This window comes from Staurois parvus, unplaced genomic scaffold (assembly GCF_062004578.1).
Source record: "Staurois parvus isolate SC_StPar_1 unplaced genomic scaffold, SC_StPar_1.0 ptg000568l, whole genome shotgun sequence".
Classification (NCBI taxonomy): Eukaryota; Metazoa; Chordata; class Amphibia; order Anura; family Ranidae; genus Staurois; species Staurois parvus.
Window position 1 is genome coordinate 213075 of NW_028318364.1, and position 19533 is coordinate 232607.

At 42.7% G+C, this 19533-nt stretch overlaps 1 protein-coding gene across 11 annotated transcripts in view; it reads right to left on the minus strand.

The window, feature by feature from the left end:
• The window catches only part of SMOC1 (SPARC related modular calcium binding 1), a 316356-nt gene that overhangs the window by 201659 nt on the left and 95164 nt on the right, over positions 1-19533 (minus strand). The gene's annotated exons all lie outside the window — the stretch shown is intronic.

Consider the following 19533-nt stretch of genomic DNA (forward strand, 5'->3'; position numbering starts at 1 on the left):
AAAGTAAACAGTGTGTGTTTAGTATCACTTAAACTCTGAGTGATCTCAAAAGCGTCTCAAAGTGATGCCTTTGATAGAATCTGCAATGGCTAAAACTCCAGCAGGGACTGAAAGTGACTCTAAAGAATAACCTTATTCTCCAAAAATAATCTATACACATCCACTACTTAATGACCCTGTAATCTATTTTTCAAGCATTTGTTCTTACTGTGTTTTTTTATGCCTCTGTAAGCCCCTGATCCTCTCCATTTCCCCCAAACTTCCATTTGTTTGGAATGAGCTGCACACAATAGTTGTGGTCATGTGCACTGCTCTGTTCATACTACCAATACCATTGTCTATAGTCCCTAGTCCAGTGTTTCTCAACCTTTTTTCAGTCAAGGCACTCTTTAAAATCATGGACAGTCCCAAAGCACCCCATTCTAAATTGTGAAAAACTATTCCAATAGTTTTATATAACGCAGCAACATCCACACATGTAGGACACCCAACATTAGAGGTGATTTATTCTTCCAAAGCAAATACACTTTTGCACACTGGTACTGACTAGTATTCCAATGTTTCTCTTCTCCCTCAGTTTTTCTCCATCACTGAGCATAGTGACCCCAGCATTGACGGAGTGGGGCAGGGGAGGGTCAAACAAGGATGCCATGCAGGTAACCAACATCTTCCTTATCAACTGATGATGCCAATGGTTGCCAGGATGCCGTCGGCTAGAAGGTCAAATAGGTGCACAAACCTATGGCTTTGTGTAACTAAAAGGCAGTCTGGTTTCACCCACTGACTTGTATACAAGTTTTTGGCAATTTTTAGAAATTTTGCCAAGGCACCCCTGAAGAAGTTTCAAGGCACCCTGGTTGAGAAAGGCTGCCCTAGTCCATCTCAGAAGCAAGCGAGAGTGGCTATGTTCCTACCCACACTGAAACCATGGAGAACAAATGTAGCCTGACAGGAAGGCAGATAGCAGCAGCAAAAAAATAAAAAAAAAGGCATTTGGAAATTTGGTGGAGGTTGGGAGTAGTAGGATGTACTCTTGAGTTAGGACCACATACTTGAAGGATTTTTTTAAAACTAGTTGTGTCAGTTTTAGCTGTTTGTGTCCCCTTGGGGAGATTTTCCTTCACTCTGTCCTGGAGACACAACAGGCGATAGAAAGACAACATTGGTTTAACTCCAGCAGTCCAATACACCCAATCTGGTCAGCCGTAGGCTTCTGGGGCGTCGTTAACATTTAGTCCTCATGCACACTTGACGTTTTTACAACGGCTGTTTTTGGCTTTTGACGTTCTTTTCTACAGCTAGTAAACTCCCCAGCATGTTATCCTATGTGTCCATGGACACATAGACTGTAATCAACATTTTTTGGCTGGGACATTTTTTGGCTGGAAAAAAAAAAATGCAGGACTAGTGGGTTTCTAGAGGAGTTTTTTAGCTGTAAAAACACTCTAACGCTGAAAACATGGCAAAACGCGGTAAACCGCCACAAACCGGCATTTTTGGATTTTTTTTTGACCAAAGAAAATGGGGTTTTTTTTGTAAAAAAAGCTAAAAAATGCAAAAGCGGGAAAACGCCGCTAAACGTGGCAAAACGCCACTAAAAGCCAATGCAAAACCGCTACAAAAAGCTGAAAAAAATTATGATTTTTTACGTGACTTTACACAGCTAATGTTACCAAAACACCCCGTGTGCACGAGGACTTAACTGACACCTGCAGCAGATCACAAGAACAGTGCAATTGCTATGCTATGTGGTGCAATGTGGGAAACAGAGTGATTCCTGTACGAACCAAGTCTAAAGAAAAATAAAAATAAGTAAAAGCCTTTAACAGATTATCTTTTTAACTACCCAAACTTTTTCTAATGTTTTGATGTGAAGGTGCAATTTTGAGGGCAACTGACTGAACACAGGGCAGGGAAGCAAGGCTCATCAGAAGGAAACCTTACCTGTGTCCCATTACAAAAATCCATGTCTCAATTCCAAATTTCCATAAGCAACAAGTATTCTGGAATCAGACGCTGAGAGCTGATAAAAAGAGGCTTTGGTTATAATATCCAAAAGGTATATTTTGGGTTAAAAAAAGCAGACGTTTTAGAGAAAGGAACACCTTGCTGCCAACTATTAAGTGTGGGGGATGATCTATCATTCTTTGGGCTGTATGGCTGCCAGCAGGGGAGAGGAAGGAATATTGTCTACAAAGTATCAACAAATCCTGAGGCTAATGCCTTACTCAGTATAGAAACTGAAGCTGAAAAGAATTTGGATATTTCTTGGAGAGAAGACCCAAAACACACCTCAAAATCTACAACAGACCACTTCAAGAAATAAAAGCCTAAGGATCTGCAATCACCTTCACAGTCCCCATGATTGAATATTACTGTAAATCCTTGTATTGAAGCAGTGCATACAAGACACCCTAAGAACAATACAGAACTAGATAAAAGGAAGAAAGTGAAAACAAGCCCAGACCAAGAATAGAAAGACCGTTAACCACTTCAGCTCTGGAAGGTTTTACCTCATTCATGACAAGGGTATTTTTTCCTATTGGGCACTGCGCTACTTTAATTGGCAATTGCGCAGTCATGCAACGCTGTACCCAAACTAAACATATATAATTTTTTTTCATACAAATAGAGCTTTCTTTTGCTGATATTTGATCACCCCTGTGTTTTTTTATTTTTATTATATAAATTAAAAAAACATTTTTAAATAAAAAACAATTATTTTCTACTTTGTTATAAAACATATCCAATAAAAAAAATTCTTCACAAATTTAGGCCAAAGAATATTCTGATACATGTCTTACATACAGGTAAAAAAAAAAATCCCAATACGTGTATATTATTTGGTTTGTGTGAAAGCTATAGCATCTACAAACAATGGTATATATACTGGAATTTACACAGTTATGATGCTATGCTGGTAATGGTGGTGATCAGCGACTTGTACTAATTTTTGGGAAACATTTGAGAGCTGAGGCTTTGGCCAAAGAGCGTGTCCATAGTACTGGCTGGAAGCCCAATTGTTTGCAAATGAAACTTTTTATGTTTTGTCCAGTTGATTTAATTGTGTAAATAAATAGAAACAATGCTTTGAAATGAGCAGAATTGTGTTGCATTTTTTTAGATAAATTTGTTTTCACTGTGCAAAGCCACTTGTACAAATCAATAGCAAGCTGCAGGTATGTCAGCGCACATCTGAGCGTGCAGGGGTGGATGAATGGCCCTGGATGCAGAAGGTGCCCATTGTACAATGACACACGTACAGCCGCAGCCTGTCATTGATTTGCACAGGTCTCTAAACACTTCTGGGAACCTCCCAGCCATATAAACACACCATCTCACGCCATACAACCCTTTGCACCTGTGTGAATGAGCCCTGGGGCCTCATTCCCACTGGCACTCCTGCGATCAGTCATTTTTAATACAGATGAAGTAATCTGGTAATAAACTTTATTTTTCCCAAATAACACTTTCCATTGTTTAAAGTAGGTTTAGCTGCATCTCAGGTTTCTAATCAGATCCTGGAAGCACAGGAATTTCTTTAACCACTTCAATACTGGGCACATTTACCCCCTTCTTGCCCAGGCCAATTTTCAGCTTTCAGCGGTCGCACTTTGAATGACAATTGTGCAGTCATGCAACAATGTACCCATATGTAATTTTTATCATTTTTTTCACACAAATAGAGATTTCTTTTGGTGGTATTTAATCACCGAGTTTTTTATTTTTTGCTAAATAAAAACAAAAAACACCTGAAACTTGAAAAAAAAAAACGCATTTTTCTACGTTTGTTAAATTTTGAAAATAAATAACATTTCTTCATAGATTTAGGTCAAAATGTATTCTGCTAAATTTCTTTGGTGAAAATAATAATAATAATGTCATTTGTATTTTTTTTTCAAATTTTTCTATTTTTTTTTTTTTATTACATTATATTTTCTTTTTTTACAATTTTTTTTTCCAACACACTGTGACCAAAGCAATACAATGTTATCATAGTAACATTGAACTACTCTGGGCAAGTGATCAGGATTTTTCTTTTTTTTATTTTTTCTTTTTTTTTTAACACTTTATGATTGCTAATACCAATGTATTTCATTGGATATATGCAATCATTGTTACTGAATGAAACAGATTCATTCAGTCTTTTGTTATGATTAGCTGCGATTGGGCAAAGCCGATCACATGATATAGATGGGCTGTGAATGGCCCGGCCTGTATCATGTGACTGCTTTGACCAATCACAGCTAACAATGCAATTGTATACAATGGATGGCATGGCAGGAAGCCATCCATTGTATACAACTGACATGTGATTTGCTGTAATTGGTCACAGCGGTCACATGACACTGGCAATGGGCCGGTGTAGCGATATGTCATCGGCTGTGTCCCAAGGACACAGGCGGTGACAGATCACTCCGCTGCGCGGCCCCACGAGTGGCTCATTTTGACAGGATGTCCTATGACACCCAGTCACAACAGTGAGTGTCGCGCCCAGCCGTCATTCTGCTATAGGCCAGGTGGGAAGGTGTTAAAATGCAGCAAACATGACCGCACATAAATGCACGTATATGCTCAGTGAGTATGGTGCCACTGAAAAATCATATGCTATTAATGTCTATCACTGTGTTGCAGTGCAGGCAGTGCTGATGCACCCATCCCCATGCATATCAATGTTCACTTTAAAAAAAAATTTATTTTATCGAAATGTCACATAGTGACATTTCATAAAGGTTTATCAGCCAACATGCAGTGACTGCATTGCACTAGAAAAAGTACTGTGCACACACGGTTCCCACATCACTGCAACAAAGTAGTGTGAATTGGCCATACAAGAGACAAGGCATTTTGCCTTGTTTCACGGTGGGGTTTGGTGGGACGGCAACGGAATGGCCGCCCAATGAAGCCCCACCTCTGCTTGTGTGAATCTACCCTTAGAAATGTCCTCTAGATGCATATTATTATTATACAGGATTTATACAGCGCCAACAGTTACAATATAAAAGGGAGACAATACAGCAACAATACAGTTCAATAAAAGAGGGTTAGGAGGGCCCTGCTCCTTGGAGCTTACAATCTAAGAGATGATATGCAGCACTAACCCCTTGAGGGGATGCTAGAAATTATTCAGGTGTCTTATACCTGCTCAGAGGCTGCCAACCCAGTTCTAGAACACACCAGCAAAACTCAGACTAGGGGTGTCTTTGAAGATGGTTTTAAGATTTATTGCAGTACTTGAGCACAGGAGGGTAGAATGATGAAGGTGCAGGATACCCCATAACACAAGCAGGTACAGGTGGACAAATTCTCGAGCAAACTTCTTCAGTAGTAGCCTTAGGAATTACTGAAGGTAGATGGGACAGCCAGCTCAACTGAGACTGAGGGTTAGATGCCAAAGTTCGAAACATGGACTATGACTGCACTTACAAAGAACAAGCACCCCTGGAACTCTAGGCAAGGTCCTACTCACAATGTCCAAAGACAGCTCCCAACCAGAATCCATGTGGCACTCTTTAGTGAAAGGGTTCCCTATTCCAGCCGAGATTCCCAGGCATTGTCTTTCAGCTAGTTTCCTTAAGTCCTCAAAGGCCCTCAACCAAGCACATGCTGAGGACTGATAACAGCTCTTCAGCAGCACAGACTTCCTCCCAGGGGCAGAGACCTTCGATCAAACCCTCTCAAACATTTATTTTCTCCTCAGCCACACCTCCTGGGCCAGGCTCCCAGGATTGTCTGAGGTCAGATAAACATCCATAACCTAGTGGCTAACCCACCTACTCGATTTCTGAAAGCTTCTTCCAGGGGCAGGCATGAGAAATCAACCACTAGGCTTAAGAACAGACCTGACCAGTCCTGAACAATAAATTGCTGTTCAACCGAGTACAGCCGAGCCAAAAAACTAGTTAGCCAGTCTAGGGCAGGGCACTACACATACAAAAAAAGTTTTACAGTGCCAGCTTGAATGAGCCCCTAGGGGTGAAACTGATTACTTTTTTTGTTCTGACTTAGTTGAAGAGTGTGTTGGGGGACCTTTGAATTGCTTTGAACACTGCCCACAGCACATGTGCATTGCAATGTACACTTTGTCCCTACCAGTGTTCGTAACATGCTTAGAATGGAACTGCAACAATGTAGCGCCAGTGTGTTCCAGAACTAACATCAATAGTGGCCATCCAATGGCCATAAAGAGAAGCTAGACTAGAAGAAGAGGTAGAGAAGATGGCAGTAGTGATGGGGGTCAAGGGATTATCAGTGCTGGAGGAGGGCAAACCCAGAGCTAATTCTGCTATAACATGCACATTACGGCTATAGTTGCCACCCCAACTTTAGAGGTTACCTCCACTTTTGAACCAAGTTACACCTGTATTTAGGGTGTAACATGGTGTACAAATGGGATCCCCTAACCCCCTGACTGCATGCAGGCTCCTATTAAAAATATATAAACACACGTTTTTCTGAAAAATATATGTGCAATTATTTTTTTAGACCAAGCCTTTAAATTTCACATTGTTCTGATTGAGTTCTAAAAAAATGTGATCTTTCTTTACATGTGACAGTCACTTAACTTTTTTTTTTTCTGAAAACTTGGATCAAATGAACAAATTATTTTTTGGTACATTTTAGGGATTGAGCTTTCAAATACTAAAAACTGTGAAACATTCTACCGTTCAGACACAGGAAATATTTGTTTGGATTTACCATAAAATACCCCGTATCCAACTAGAACAGTGGTGGGCAACCTTTTTTTTCAACTGAGCCAAATCTCGCCAAAACCATGATTGAAATTTATTTTGAGAGCCACATTTTTAAAACTGAAAATACATCTCCCATATAGTAATTCATCCCCCATAGTAATTCATCCCCCATATAGTAATTCATCCCCCATAGTGTAATTCATCCCCCATAGTGTAATTCATCCCCCATAGTAATTCATCCCCCATAGTAATTCATCCCCCATATAGTAATTCATCCCCCATATAGTAATTCATCCCCCATATAGTAATTCATCCCCCATAGTAATTCATCCCCCATATAGTAATTCATCCCCCATAGCAATTCATCCCCCGTATAGTATTTCATCCCTCGTATAGTATTTCATCCCCCGTATAGTATTTCATCCCCCGTATAGTATTTCATCCCCCATATAGTATTTCATCCCCCATATAGTATTTCATCCCTCATATAGTATTTCATCCCCCATATAGTAATTCATCCCTCATATAGTATTTCATCCCTCATATAGTATTTCATCCCCCCATATAGTATTTCATCCCTCATATAGTATTTCATCCCCCCATATAGTATTTCATCCCTCATATAGTATTTCATCCCTCATATAGTAATTCATCCCTCATATAGTATTTCATCCCCCCATATAGTAATTCATCCCTCATATAGTATTTCATCCCCCCATATAGTATTTCATCCCCCCATATAGTATTTCATCCCTCATATAGTAATTCATCCCTCATATAGTATTTCATCCCCCCATATAGTATTTCATCCCCCCATATAGTATTTCATCCCCCCATATAGTATTTCATCCCTCATATAGTAATTCATCCCTCATATAGTATTTCATCCCTCATATAGTATTTCATCCCTCATATAGTATTTCATCCCCCATATAGTATTTCATCCCCCCATATAGTATTTCATCCCCTCATATAGTATTTCATCCCTCATATAGTATTTCATCCCCCCATATAGTATTTCATCCCTCATACAGTAATTCATCCCTCATATAGTAATTCATCCCCCATATAGTATTTCATCCCTCATATAGTATTTCATCCCCCCATATAGTATTTCATCCCTCATATAGTAATTCATCCCCCCATATAGTATTTCATCCCCCCATATAGTATTTCATCCCTCATATAGTAATTCATCCCTGATATAGTAATTCATCCCCCATATAGTATTTCATCCCCCCATATAGTATTTCATCCCTCATAAAGTAATTCATCCCTCATATAGTATTTCATCCCCCACAGTACTATTCCCCCCCCCCCCTTCTAGTAAGCCAAGTCCCCCGTGTCAATTCACTTACCTTTTGCGTTCCTCTCGCTGTCTTCCCGCGCCGTTCGGGTCTTCAGGGCGGACTGTGAGAGGAGCCTAGCTCCCCTCCCCTCACGTTCGGCACGCTGCCCCGCCTACACACATCCTGACAGCCACATCCGCAAGCCGGATTAAAAGGTCCGCGCGGACTTTTGGGGCTGCCAACCGAGAGGAGGCAGGGGAGCGGCCGACCGAGAGGAGGGAGGGGAGCAGGCGCCCGGCACACAGAAGAGCCGCATTAGACTGGGTAAAGAGCCGCATGTGGCTCGCGAGCCGCGGCTTGCCGACCACTGAACTAGAAAAATACACCAAGGCATTAAGTTCTTGCTGGCTGACACCATACTTTGGATGCAAAAAGCTCTCTACACATATTGGATCACATACAAAGCCAAACCGCGCCAGCTGAACCTGATGAATTATGGGATGTTTGTCAAGCCAGATTATAACAATCAAGTCTAAATCAATGTATATTAGCTTTCACTTCTGGTTCATAGCACTGTGATCAATGAGGTGTGATTCATTTTCTGCTCCAGCAAAGCAAATCAAAGAAGCACTGATTCTATGCACTCTATAAGGACTGTTTACATATGTCTATTTATGCCTGAAGGCACAGTATGCAGTTTTCAGGTCATAAAATATTTGAATTCTATTGTAAGCAGAGTTTCTATAGCTCACAGTAATTAGCCCCCTATTCTACTTAGCCAGGCATTTTTAGTTCATGTGTTAAAGTGTTACTAAACTCAGGACCCTGCATTCACTATATCTCCCACAGTACAGAGAACATGGAAATGCAATTATTTTAGTAAATATAAATTGTTAAATACCTTTTCTCATCAGCAGTATATAGCAGTCTTGTGACTATCGGTGTCCAGCAGAGCACTGGTTAAAGCTTGTAGGAGGAGTTTTCATTCTCCCCCGATTGTCCTATGAGGCTGCTGGACCCCTGGCCCTCTGTGTGGACAGCTCTGATTGGCCCTGATCACATGCACCCTCCCAAGAAACAAAAAAAAAAAACTCTAGCAATACTCACCAAAAAAAGCATGTGCAGCCTTCCCCCAGGCTCTGTTCTATTAGCAGATGGATCGAGGATATTAGAAGGGGAGGAGCAAAGAAGACAGGATCAAGCATCCTTTTTACACAATGCAGAGGGTTAACCCCGTAGGTTCCACAGTGAGTATAACAAGCATGCTTTACTGCATATACAGACTGATTTTTCTGTTGTGGGTTTAGTAACACTTTAAGGAGGAATGTTCAGTAATTGATAGCAGCCAATCAGCAATCATCTTTCAAAGCCTGAAGATGATACACCAGATCTCTGCTTCCCTGTTAAAATGATAATTTCCTGGCTGTGCGCTATGGATCACTGATTCAAAGTTCAGAAGCTGCTGGATCAGCATAACAGGCAAGTAATTGGCAAAAAATGGCTGCTTGCACATTCCTTTGAAACAATTGCATTTGTTATTGAACTGGTAGAATTTAGTACTGATATTTCGGGTGCTGAAAAGTCAAGTCCAGCATTTTAGGGGACTTCAATGCTTAGATATTATTTTTTAGTTGGTTATAACTGAATTCCATTCAGATAAAAACTTGATAAAAGACGACAACGCGGTTGTCCAATTCTGGGAGAATGTCATATGACATCCTCCCAGAACACGCCCCACGCGGTGTGCACCTGGCGCGGTCTGTGAATCCTACGGACACAGCTGATCACATGATTAGGCAAAAGGCCAATCAGAGCGGACTTTTACCGTGTGATCAGCTGTGTCCAATGACACAAAAGATCACCAAGTAAATACAGTTGCCGGTTAGCACTTTCTTCATGCTCTCACACTCTGCCCCAAATTACATCACCAATCTTGTCTCCAAATATTACCCAAACTGTCTTCTCTGCTCCTCCCACAACCTCCAGCTCTCTAGCTCCCTTGTCTCCTCCTCCCATGTTCGTCTTCAGGACTTCTCCAGAGCCTCCCCATCTTCTGGAACTCTCTCTTCTAGACAGTTATAAAGCTGGGAGATTCTGACAATCAGGTATACCTATCATGATTTGAGAAGCCTAGTCTTTATCCCTGGTGAATGCACATTTGTGGTTGGAACTGTTGATGTTCTGTTGATAAGTAACCACACACTGATCAAATAACTGGCCTAAACTGAAGTGTGAACGGGGCCGAGCTCCCAGACACTGGACTCCTCCACTGTCAATGCTAACTGAAAAAAAACTTTGATAAGTTATTGTTAGCAATGTGAGCTTTTGGAAACCACAAAAACATTGCTGGTTTCAGTATGTATTCCCTTTTTAAATGTATAAAAGCATTTCATACTGTGAGGATCAAAGGTGAACTATAGGCAACACCAAAACAGAAATGTTATGTTGCAGTCTTTCACTGTCATTAGCACAGCAGTTTTTGATTCCTCCTCCCCTCTGCGACATAGTTTCATTAACTGTCGATTCTTCCAGCAGATCTAATATTTTTCCACTTCCTAACAGGGTGACAAACCTGTTCATTCTGCAGTTAAATTGCACAGCAGTGTTGTCCCACTATGGACAGAGTAGACTTACCCCCCCGGTCACATCAGGTGAGATTTGCATGCCAGGCGACTTGCAAATCGTATATGTCAAGTCGCACCCAATTGTCCACTATTAGAGCGGTCATATCTGTGCGGTTCAGACTTGGTCGGAGTCGCACTGATTTCTAAAGCAGTGCATGCACTACTTTTGTTGCGATTTGCATAGACCTCTGTGTCAGATGTTTTGCAAATTGCAATTAAATCGGCAGGTCACCTGATTTTGAAATTTTTGATTTCAAAAATCGGCTTTGATGTGAGCGGGGTGTAAGATGGACATTTAGTTTAAAGGAAAAGGTTAGACAAAGCTTTTTGGTCATATTTTTCTTGTGGGTCACAGGAGTACATTTACTTTTGTTCTTCTATGACCTAGAGTCAGCTGACAGCAGGCTATTCCCCGCCATCCGCTGCAGGAACAGAGTGACTGCAGGCTCTGCAAGAATCTCCACAAATTTGTTGGGATCCACCAAGCTGCCTGTTTGACAGTTGGCTCCACCTCCAGCTTGCAGCTGAGTGCCGGAGTTAGCTAGTGAGCACTGACGGAGCAGAGCAGAGAGGGGTGACTGACAGTCTCTGCTCTCCACTCAGTGGAGACTGAGAACAGTCATGTGATCACTCAGGTCGCAGTCATAGAACTGACACGGGACAGCTGCAACATTCCACTTATAATGCAGCACAAATGCGAGTATGGATGGCTGTTTTTTTTTTTTTTAATATCCCCATGCTTCTCTTTTATAGGGGCATAAGAAATTGGCAAATCAAAGCCCAATATTTTAAGCAGGACATCCCAACTCTGTCTCAGCCAGTTAGTGCAAGCTCTGTATTGATTCATTGAAGCATGTATTCACTTATTAACTGAGGCTACAAACAGTTTATACAATTCCAAACAAACTCATTAAAGAGGCTGTAAATCTCAGACATGAAACAAAACATTTCCCTCTATAGTATGTACTTGTCTCAGTTGAGAGCACCAGGTGCCATTTCTGTCTGCTGCCACTTCCATGGGGTTTTCCTAACATCAAGAGAAAAAAGGTGACAGGGGAGGGGCCTTCATCTGATTGACAGCCTCAGCTCTTTTCTCTTTGAGCTGTGTGACAGGGGTGTGTCCCTTCCCTCCAATTTGCTCTCAGCTGTCTCATTGAGCTCTGCAGAATATAACATCAGCTCCCCGCCCCCTGCTTCTTGGAAGCTCAGACAAGCTGTACATGTTCTGCACTTTGAACTGTTGTAGAGGAGAGAGGGAGACAGATAAACAGGTACAACTTATGTGGGAGGATTTGCTTCATCTCTGTGTATCACCTGATGCCGGTCACTTCACAACCACTCTAGAGGTAAATGAAACATGGACATCAGCTCCAAATCAACACCAGCAGAAGAATATTTTCCTTGCAGAGGAATTATTTATTGTAAATTATTTGACAACTCGTTTGAATCTCTTGCAAGCCTCATATGCATCCACAACTTTTTTCTGAAGGCCTTAGACAGCTCTATTAATCTTTGCATGATGACATCACAGATGTCAAAAGGTAAGAGAGCACAGACCCAAGATGTATAGGTTTAATAAGACAGGTCCACCAGCGTACTCTCTAAGGAGGCTCTAATCATTGGCACCTCATCAAAAGCACCTGATTCCTATTTTATGGATTTGAAGTGGTGGTAAAATGAACTTACTCTTTTCATATGAAAAAGCTAGTTTTGTTAACCACTCACTTACCGGGCACTTTTACCTCTTTCTGCCCAGGCCAAGTTTCAGCTTTCAGCGCTGTCGCACTTTGAATGAAAATTGCACGGTCATGAAGCACTGTACCATATGAAATTTCTATCATTTGTTTTCCACAAATGGAGCTTTCTTTTGGTGGTATTTAACCACTAGGGGACCGCCTACAGTACATATACTGCGGCAAAACGGCCCTTGTGTGCAGGATCACATTTATAAACGTCATCCTGTTTACTTGGTAGAAGGCACGCGTGAGGCGCGCGACCGTGGCCACGGGTGTCAATCACCGGGTCCCAGACAGCGATTACCTGCCGAAGCCCGACGATTGCTGGTAAACACTTACAGGAAGGAAGGCTGCATTGTTTTCAATGCAGCTCTGCTCCCTGTCAGTTTTCAGCACACAGTGACCCCAAGTCAGTTCCCCCCCAGTGCTAAAATGTCAGCCGCAGTCCCGTCATAAGTCGCTGATCGCCACCATAAGTCGGTGATCGCTGCTATTAGTATATTAAAAAAATCCTGTATCTATACCACCATTTGTTAAAGCTATAACTTTTCACGTTAATTTACACATATTGGGATTTTTATTTTTTTTTAACAAAGACATGTAGCAGAATACATTTTGGAAGAAATTCATGACAAAATTTGATTTTTACATTTTTTTACTGGACATGTTTTATAGCAAAAAGTCCAAAATATTTTTGTTCTCAAAATTGTCACTCTTTATTTATAGCACAAAAAATAAAAACCGCAAAGGTGATCAAATACCACTGAAAGAAATTTGTGGGGAAAAAAGGGCGTAAATTTCATTTTGGTGCAGCGTTGCATGATCGCGCAATTGTCAGTTAAAGTAATGTAGCGCCGTAATACAATCCGCTTCTGTAACCGCTTCCTGACCGCCCTATAGCAGAAATACTGCTACAGGGTGGCACGGCTGCGCAAAATCACATATGTATACGTGATTCGCACTGCCATGGTTTTCACACCCCTCCCAGATGGCGTCAGATTGTCTGTCAGTACACCAGTCCACATTTAACCCCTTGATTGCCAGGAGCACGCTCACACAATACACCTCCATTGCTAGTATGGTGTCTGAACGGATCAACATCTTTGATAAGATCAGCACTATACTAGCGTTCACATTAGTATAGTGTCCCCAAAAACGCAGCGTTAGCGGGATCAGCCCTGGCACCTGCCAGTACCTGCGTTTAGCCTCTACGCTTACCCCCCCCCCTTCTACCCCAGCAAGTGCAGTGTCAGTAGGTCACTCTCACTTGATACATTGTACACAAAACCTCAATGTTTGCAGAATCAGGCCTGATCTCTGTTAGCACTTGCCGGTAAATTTTGATGACTCTCATATGCAGCAGAGTGCCAGTACTAGTGCCACGCTACCTTTTGGTGAACTGGCAAGCACTAGTGGCCTAGTACATCCTGGTCTTTCACATACCTCTTAGATTGTAAGCTCCCAGGATCAGGGCCCTCCTAACCCTCTTGTATTGAACTGTATTGTTGCTGTATTGTCTCCCGTTATATTGTACAGTGCTGAGCAAACTGTTGGTGCTATATAAATCCTGTATAATAATAATAATACCAGCACTGCAGTATCATTTGGTGGCATGGCGAGCCCCATAAGTGTAGTACAAGCTGGTGCGGTGGCAATCACAAGCAGTGTCCCACAGCCACCAAGAATTCACACACAGGCCCGTAGAGCCCTTGTACCCTTCCAGATGTGCTTGCAAATCCCGATTGGCAACTCACAAATTCTGCAGCACCCATACTTCCCCCATTCACTGACCAACCCAGAATTCAGGTGGAAACAGCAAATTTAACTGAATAAATATATACCCTCCTCCTTTACAAACCCTCAAAAAGTCATACTTCCTCCCTATAAAGTGCATTTTTATATATATATATATATATATATATATATATATATATATATATATATATATATATATACATATATACACATATATACACACCATATATATATACATATATTGTGTCAGTGTGGCGATCTGTCACCCTGGATTCTCAACAAGGCAGGTTGAGGGGCTCCAGGGTATGTGTTTGATACGGAGGAAAGTGGCTTTTCACTTTCCTCCTTTGTTTGTAAAGTCTGTTTTGGGATCTGGAGCCTGGAGATTTCAAAGAGATCTGGGAGGGATGAAATCTCCAATCCTGGGACCAGGTTTTGGGAATGGCCAGGAGACTGATTGCACAGGTGTGTGCAGGCCTTTAGAGAGAGTCAGGACCAGGGTTCTGGGCTCCACCCCGGCAGACAGGAGTCAGGAGGGCTCCACCCCGGCAGACGGGAGGTCGCTGCCTTGGAGTCAGGTGGAAGCCAGACTAGCTGTGTGCTAGAAGTTTGCTGTGTGCAAAAGCAACCTCGTGGAAGGCGTCTGTAGGAGACATATATAAAGCGGCATATCTGAGAGAGCCAGAAGGCTGAGTATTATTTGCATTTGTGTGATGGTGGAAACCCCTGCGCGGGAAACCTTTATGTTACAGGACTTTCATTTAAATAAAAGTGGTCAAAAAGGCCCTTAAAAATAAGCGAGTTGCCGTGTGCTTTGAAGAAGCTCTACCACTAATAAGCGAGTTCCCACATATGGTGGAGGATGCGGGCAGAATTGGAGATCCCGGCGATTGAAGTAAGTTCATCAGTTATATGAACTGTTTGGTGCATAAGTCTGCACTATCTGTGTGTGCAGGTGAGGAGAACCTGCTAGTGAAAAGGACTTTGCCTTAAAGAGACAGTGTTCCATGGTGTTGCTGAACTGTGTAACACACTGCTGTGTGCATGACTGCAAAGATGGGGCGGTCAAAACAAAAAAAGGAAGCAATGTTTGCTGAAGCGAGAGATAGAGCCCTGTGGCTAGGGGGTTATATACCGCATGCCCCAGCCAAGCCGGGAAATTTAGATGTGGGTGAGTCTGCTGTGGACTGGTGCAAGCGGCACCTGGCAGCATTGAACCAACCTAAAGAGGAAAGCAAGCCAACCTTCAGTACAAGGAGAGAGCTGCAGGATGTCCGTACCTGGGAGAGGGGTGTTGTTGCCCCTGGCAACGCTGCTGCAGTTAAACCAGTAGCTGTTGTGAAAAATGTGAATGTGTCACGGCTTGAGAGTTGGTCCAGCAGAGAGAAGCCTATGCTATGTGCAAGGAGAGGGGCTGACCAGAGGCCAGGACCAAGAGTGAAGGCCCATAGCAACACAGAGGAGGCCAGTCGGGCTGTCTGTGTACAGGGGGCAATGTCATACAAGGATCATGGCAAGTGGTATCAAGAGGAGCCAATACAGCGTGTTGGAAAGAGCCAGCAAAGTTCTGCTTGGAGAGTGCAATCTCCCATGGCGACCGGAGAAAAAATATTGTCTGGAAGGAGGAGTTGCATTGGAGATGTGGCTCAGTATCCTAATAAAGAGAAGTGTAGAAATATACCCTGTGTGGAATGTGGTCAGTGGGGGCATGGGATCTTTTACTGTCCCAGACTCTGGAATACCGCTGATACTGGGCAAATGTCTACAACATCAAGCCCAGATTCTTGTTTGAAAATGTTGGCAGCCGCCTCTGGCAACAGGGAGGAAGTTCCTGTTGGGCCTGCAGGGGGTGCCAGAGAGTCCATGGAGCCTATGATGGCGTCTGTTACTTCACCTTGGGGCAAGGGAAAAGTTGCCAAGGAAAGTGCAGTTGAGGATGCGTTTATGAGACGACGCACTCAAATGAAGATGGCGACACCTACTACTGTGGTGGGTAAGACTGTGTGTGATGAAACCATGGCTGGGACTGTCATGTTGAGAAGGACTGGTTATGAGACTGTCCATTCTGATGTAGGAGTGACCCCAGTTAGTTGGGCCACTGAATGTGCTTTTGAAAGTGACTTTTCCCTGTGCAGTGCCTTGTACGGTGGGGAATTGGGGGTTAAAGTTAAACCTGTGCATGGTTCTCAAAAAGAAAGTGATGTCACGAATGTGTGCCAGTCACAGGTTGGTAGTAGGCTAGTACAGCCCACAAGAGCTACAAATGCTGATGATGTTGTTGTGAAATGTGCTGCTGTTGGGAAAACCCTGAGCTCTTGCAGTGCAAAAGCTGTAATTAAAGATGGGTCTTTTCCCATAGCAACTGGTGGTAAGACAGCACAGGTGTCCTTAGAAATCTCCAGGGGTCTTCGTGTATTGGAGTCGGAGGTTGCCCGGGACAACTGCGATGTCACTTTGGTGGAGCAGAGTGGAACTGCACCTTGTCATAGGAGTGTGTTGGTGCAATCTAACAATACTGGAAGTGTTCAGGTGAACACCGGGTTAATGCAGCCTGGAAAAAATGCAAGTGTGTGGGTAATTCAGGAAGTATCACCAGAGCAAAGTGGTGGATGTGAGGTATTGCAACCTGCAGTGGGAAACCAGGTGTTACCCAAGTCTGATGTGATCCAGAGTGATTTGTGCAATGGATCTGCAACTAAGCCCATCTATTCTTGTGTGTCTCCTTGGGCAGATGGATCGGTGCTGAGGAGCACTGACGAATTGAGCACATATACAATGGATTGGGATAGTTGGGGTAAAAGGCTAATCTCATTGATAGATGAGGTTTTTATGAAAAAAAATAAGATGGACACTGTTTCTGCTGTGCCAGCAGGAGGATCTATAGAACAGTCTATAGATAAGGGCGTGCATACAGCAGAGACTTTGTCGGTGACCCACAAAAGTGATGTTGGCATGGAGTGTCAAAATGATGTTGTCACTGGGAATGATCAGGGGCAGCTTGTGGATGCTGAGTCTGAGATGTTGAGAGTGAGCCCAGCACATGGCAGCGCTCTGGTGGAGCACCAGGCTGTGGTTATCGCCAGCTTGGAGGAGGTCCCTTTAAAAATGTAAACTTCTCAAGTCTCAGCAGGTGAGTCTCTCAGCGTTCCCAGTGCCCTAAGTATGGTCAGGAAGGTCTTAGGTTTGGAGTCACGTGGTTGGGTTGTAACCAAAGTATTAAAGGAGATGCTTGAACTTTGGAATGTACAACCAATGTATATTGGGGTGTCTCCTCCACAGTCAGATGGTCTGGTACTGCGGAGTACCACTAGGTGGAGCACCGAATGGCTGGCTGTACATATCAAACGGGAACAAGAAAGTGGTTTATTTCTGAATTTGTTGATGGTGTTAAAAGCGGTATCAGGGTATGCCGCTGGATTACCTGTAAATGTGATATATGAGAAATGTTTTGGAGAAATGGAAAATGAGTCAAAGGTTTCACCTCCTAACAGCCAGGTGGGAAGCATTTCTGCTGCTATGGTCCAGGTTGGTGCTGGTCAGTTGTCAGTGAAGGGCGTGTTAATTGCACCAGTGGACAAACCACATGAGATGGAAGGGCCGAACATGGACCAGAGAACAGCAGAGATCCTGACCAGGGCTCAAATGGATGTGCACCAAGAAATCAGGGTCATTGGGCCAAAAAGAGATTTATGTAGCAGGTCTGATAAGACACCTGAAATACAGGGACAAATGGTATGTGAAAACTGGCAAAGTAGATCAAATGAGAGCTCATCTGTACCGGGTTTGGATACAGATCCAATTGGAGTAGAAATAGTTCCCCTACAGCCTTGGGACAGTAATACTGAGAGCGGAATTAGGAAACCTTGGAACCTGAAGCAAAGGGGCAGAAAGGTCAATAGAAAGGCCAGGGGGACCCCGTTAAGATCTCAGGAGAGAAAGTGGTTATGGAAATGCACCCGGAAAAAGAATAGGGAAGGTCTGAGTAGAGCCCATAGCAGAGTGACAATGGGGCTTGGGGAGAGACACCAAAGGAGTCATTGGGTAGAGTTCCCCTTTAGGAAAGGTATGGTTAGACCAGATTGGACCCTGTAAGTAAGAGATGGCACAGAGGTGCCAGAAGAGATAAGTTGTGTGTTCTGCCCCCTACGGGATCAAAACAAAGGGGGGGGGATATGTGACAGTGTGGCGATCTGTCACCCTGGATTCTCAACAAGGCAGGTTGAGGGGCTCCAGGGTATGTGTTTGATACGGAGGAAAGTGGCTTTTCACTTTCCTCCTTTGTTTGTAAAGTCTGTTTTGGGATCTGGAGCCTGGAGATTTCAAAGAGATCTGGAAGGGATGAAATCTCCAATCCTGGGACCAGGTTTTGGGAATGGCCAGGAGACTGATTGCACAGGTGTGTGCAGGCCTTTAGAGAGAGTCAGGACCAGGGTTCTGGGCTCCACCCCGGCAGAGAGGAGTCAGGAGGGCTCCACCCCGGCAGACGGGAGGTCGCTGCCTTGGAGTCAGGTGGAAGCCAGACTAGCTGTGTGCTAGAAGTTTGCTGTGTGCAAAAGCAACCTCGTGGAAGGCGTCTGTAGGAGACATATATAAAGCGGCATATCTGAGAGAGCCAGAAGGCTGAGTATTATTTGCATTTGTGTGATGGTGGAAACCCCTGCGCGGGAAACCTTTATGTTACAGGACTTTCATTTAAATAAAAGTGGGCAAAAAGGCCCTTAAAAATAAGCGAGTTGCCGTGTGCTTTGAAGAAGCTCTACCACTAATAAGCGAGTTCCCACAATATATATATATATATATATATAAAAAACCTTTTTGTGATGTATTTACAATAAATAAAATAAACTAAATTAAAACATAATTCCTTTTTGCACAAAAAACATTTTTTTGAAGTGAATTGAGAGTTGCACTGGGTGATTATTTCTGTTTATTAAGGTAATGCACTAGATTTCGTATCTTTTTATTTTTGAGGTTCTTACTGGATGGAATAGAAGTCAATCCTTTTATTTGATGAAAAAGTTTGAAAATTTGGGACTTTTTTGGACATTGTTTGGACTTTCTTTTTGGACACTTTTTGATTTTTGAGACCTTTATTGAACACTATGTTTTAATTTAGTTTATTTATTCATTGTAAATACATCACAAAAAGATTATATATATAGCAAATTTAACTACTCCCCTTGATATTTGGAGCAGTTTTTCATGGAAGATCTGTATGCATTGATTGTGGATCAAAGCATTTTATATGCACAACAATTTATCGCCGCCAACCAAAATTCAAACCTTGCCAGACCATTCGCATGGAAACCCATAACATTTTCTTAATTTAAATTTTTTTTTGGACTTAACCCTCAACATGGGAATTACTAAAAAAAATGAATTGCAGTTGTATTGGTCCACAGACCCAATTCATCATATGTAGTGTTCTCTACTA